Consider the following 4,654-nt stretch of genomic DNA (forward strand, 5'->3'; position numbering starts at 1 on the left):
GTGAATTTTAGACCACAATGCCATTATACCTTCTTCATTTGGCGTAGCCAGAAGAGAATATAATCTGTCTCTCCCTATCAAAAATCATCAGCAGAAGCTGGAATCGAACTCAGACCATAAGTATGTGAAACTATCATCAGTCCAACTGACCACCAAATCCTCTTCTCTATGAGTCATTTTTCTATGGTAACGCCGTTTATCACACTGGATGAGAATTCTGACACACAGGCTCCCTGTAGTGGTTTGTAGCATATTCAGTACATTCATTTACTTGGTTGACCGAATCGGCATGGACTAGCTGCCTCGGCTACCCAGTCCATACATTCGACGCAATTTTGTAATCACCAAAATAAAATCACTTAACTGCCACCTACACAGAACTGCCAACACTGTAGGATGCAGAAATTGAAATAGGAAGTGTTCCTTTCCACTTGAGCTACTCCATTGCGCTATCTGTTTATTGAAAAAGTCGTTCTGCGCAAAAGTAAAGCAGTAACTGTCTGTCTCTCAAAAGTCTAGATCCAGCCATATGCATTATCTCACAGCACTGTGGAATGCGGTAGTTCTGGCGGAACTGATGTTGACTTCTGGAGTGGCTGCAGCTGCGTGTCAGCTAGTAGCGTAATTGTAAGCATTGCGCATCGTAGATAAGACGTCGTGAGTTCGAGTGCATTCACTTCTACATTTTTTTAAACGGAATTCTGCTGTCTGCTGAAGTTATCAATCTGATGAGACTTTGAACATAATTCCCTTCACTTCTCAACCCAAAATACACTCCTGGAAATTGAAATAAGAACACCGTGAATTCATTGTCCCAGGAAGGGGAAACTTTATTGACACATTCCTGGGGTCAGATACATCACATGATCACACTGACAGAACCACAGGCACATAGACACAGGCAACAGAGCATGCACAATGTCGGCACTAGTACAGTGTATATCCACCTTTCGCAGCAATGCAGGCTGCTATTCTCCCATGGAGACGATCGTAGAGACGCTGGATGTAGTCCTGTGGAACGGCTTGCCATGCCATTTCCACCTGGCGCCTCAGTTGGACCAGCGTTCGTGCTGGACGTGCAGACCGCGTGAGACGACGCTTCATCCAGTCCCAAACATGCTCAATGGGGGACAGATCCGGAGATCTTGCTGGCCAGGGTAGTTGACTTACACCTTCTAGAGCACGTTGGGTGGCACGGGATACATGCGGACGTGCATTGTCCTGTTGGATCAGCAAGTTCCCTTGCCGGTCTAGGAATGGTAGAACGATGGGTTCGATGACGGTTTGGATGTACCGTGCACTATTCAGTGTCCCCTCGACGATCACCAGTGGTGTACGGCCAGTGTAGGAGATCGCTCCCCACACCATGATGCCGGGTGTTGGCCCTGTGTGCCTCGGTCGTATGCAGTCCTGATTGTGGCGCTCACCTGCACGGCGCCAAACACGCATACGACCATCATTGGCACCAAGGCAGAAGCGACTCTCATCGCTGAAGACGACACGTCTCCATTCGTCCCTCCATTCACGCCTGTCGCGACACCACTGGAGGCGTGCTGCACGATGTTGGGGCGTGAGCGGAAGACGGCCTAACGGTGTGCGGGACCGTAGCCCAGATTCATGGAGACGGTGGCGAATGGTCCTCGCCGATACCCCAGGAGCAACAGTGTCCCTAATTTGCTGGGAAGTGGCGGTGCGGTCCCCTACGGCACTGCGTAGGATCCTACGGTCTTGGCGTGCATCCGTGCGTCGCTGCGGTCCGGTCCCAGGTCGACGGGCACGTGCACCTTCCGCCGACCACTGGCGACAACATCGATGTACTGTGGAGACCTCACGCCCCACGTGTTGAGCAATTCGGCGGTACGTCCACCCGGCCTCCCGCATGCCCACTATACGCCCTCGCTCAAAGTCCGTCAACTGCACATACGGTTCACGTCCACGCTGTCGCGGCATGCTACCAGTGTTAAAGACTGCGATGGAGCTCCGTATGCCACGGCAAACTGGCCGACACTGACGGCGGCGGTGCACAAATGCTGCGCAGCTAGCGCCATTCGACGGCCAACACCGCGGTTCCTGGTGTGTCCGCTGTGCCGTGCGTGTGATCATTGCTTGTACAGCCCTCTCGCAGTGTCCGGAGCAAGTATGGTGGGTCTGACACACCGGAGTCAATGTGTTCTTTTTTCCATTTCCAGGAGTGTAGTAGCATTTGGAAAAAAGGCTAACTTCTGCGACCTTTTTCTTTTCGGGTTTAATAGATGCCCAGGCAGCAGGTGCATCACGAAACTTTTGTATTATGTATGGGTACAGCGCATCGTGCCAAAATACATCAGATAAGTATTTTTTACATTAGCTGTCGAGTGGTAGTGGCATTTTATTATTCTTCAAACCTTATTTGACAGCTCTAACTCAGTAAGTTTTCTACATGCATGTAATCAATAAACTGCATGTGCATTGTCAGACTGTTATAGATATCATCAGAGAATTCGCGTATATCGTTGCACTGTATTATAAGAAATGAAATAAAACTAGCCACGATAACCTTATGACGAAAGTCTGTTTTAATAAAACTGAGTGTCTGTACACTAGTGTTCCTCTATCGGCACGAAATAGGAAAATACTCATCATCATCAGTTATCTGCTATATTAGCAGTTCCTTTGCCTCTCCATTATCTGCGATCCATTGCTTCCTTCTTAAGGCTGCTGTTTGTTGTACCGTCCATCATTCTCTGTCATACACAACTTGAAACGGGTCACGTCGACAAAATCATATGGAAGAACCGACAGCGAGGTATATCAGAAAGCAGTAAGATCCCTTGGCTTTTGGTTTGGCGATATTCGACAGCCATTTATAGGCGCAAGTAAATGAAGAAAGGCAGCGCGTTTTTGTTATCAAGTAACGTCTTAATCAATTACTTTAGTTTTAATGTAATCTACGAGTAGTTGCTGATGTTTGATATTAACATGAAAAGGATTCCGTAGACAGGGAAAGAACCAGTTCTTGGGCAACTACTTCTATAATGACCAAAAGGCATTAAATGATCTTCAAGCACATGTATTCCAGCAGCGATATGAAGAAAATGATAGTAATAATGACGGTAATAATCGAATTATCCGGTAACTTCACACTTCACAGTGAATTTTCTCGAACTAAGTTTCCACCATGACTAATTTTGTAAGCTAAGCACGTCATCCGTTACAGCACACTCCTGGGGATGGGCAAATTGGCCACAATGGTCTGGTGGAACGAACTATCACAGGTGCAATGTGTCGGTTCAGGGATTTACTTTTAAGAGGTACAAAGAGATTTACTTTACCTCTGGTAACCTCAAGAGACTTTATAATCCACAATCCGCATTAAACATCATGTTCCTTCGTTACCAACTGGACAGAGCTGGTTTACGTTGGGAAATAACATAGGCTGAATCATGGTAAACAGGAATACTGTCGCCATAAGCTTACCTACATCAGAAAATTTTATTTTATTTGATGAACCGATGGCCATTTAATGGAACAGGGCTCGTATTTTACTTGTACTTGATTGAGCTAAAGACGGTGAAAAATTTGGTGCTGGACTGTGATTCGAATTCGTATCTCCTCTTTCGAGGCTCTGAATCTCTCGGAACAGTATAGTTTAATCATTTCTTTCCTTTTCCCAAGACTGCAATCTTCCCTAGGTCTCCTCCAAAGGTAAGTATTTGGGTCCGAATCCCGAATCAGTACAAAAATATTCATAATTTCATTGCAAGCCCTATCATGTGCACAGAATTAAGCCTCAAACTTCAATTGATTTTTCCTGTCATTTCCATTGAATAATCTGAGTTATTATCGCTTGAAGTGTAACAAAAGATTGTAAATTTACGGTTTTCAGCCCAAGAAAGTCGTTGCACGTGGAAGTCGCAACTAATCTCATCCTTTAAATAGCGGTTTACGTGTTCTGGTCACTATTGGCCTCATAAGAGGAAGGCAAGACGCATACCTCCTCGGTAGCTCAGTTCTAACGTGCTGACCTGTGAAAAAGAGTCTGTTATGGTTCCCGGTTCCAGTCTCGCTCTCTGTAGCTTTTTATCCCTTCTTTGAAAGAGCTACAAGCTGTCACATCAGAAATCGATAAGCAAATCGCAAGTAAATACTTTCGGTCCATAGTGCAATTGTGAAAAACTTACAATGCTCCACAACAGGTAACCCCTCTTTCCGATGCTGACAAATTTTGGGTTTCCAGAAATACATAACTTTTTTTATGAAATGCCACATTTGCATACCTCCTGAATATGACACAGCATACCAATTAAACACTGACCCAATCGAAATCTAAGTGAGTAGTATTTTACTAATTTGTGCCAATAGAGGCACCCTTGTGTACATATACTCAGTTTTATTAAAACAGACTTTTGTCATAAGGTTATGGTGGGTAGTTTTATTTCCTTTCGTATAATACAGTGCACAATTTTAGCAAGGTCTCCTTTAGTGTTGTTAAAACAATAGTAGACATGAGACAGAAATTAAACATCAACGATATATGCGAATTCTTTGATGTTATCTATAACAGTCTGACAATGCACTTGCAGCTTATTGATAACATGCATGTAGAAAACTAGTACTGAGTTAAAGCTGTTAAACAAGGTTTAAGGAAGAATAAAATGCCACTATCACACGACAG

Source organism: Schistocerca nitens, chromosome 1 (assembly GCF_023898315.1).
Source record: "Schistocerca nitens isolate TAMUIC-IGC-003100 chromosome 1, iqSchNite1.1, whole genome shotgun sequence".
Taxonomy (NCBI): Eukaryota; Metazoa; Arthropoda; class Insecta; order Orthoptera; family Acrididae; genus Schistocerca; species Schistocerca nitens.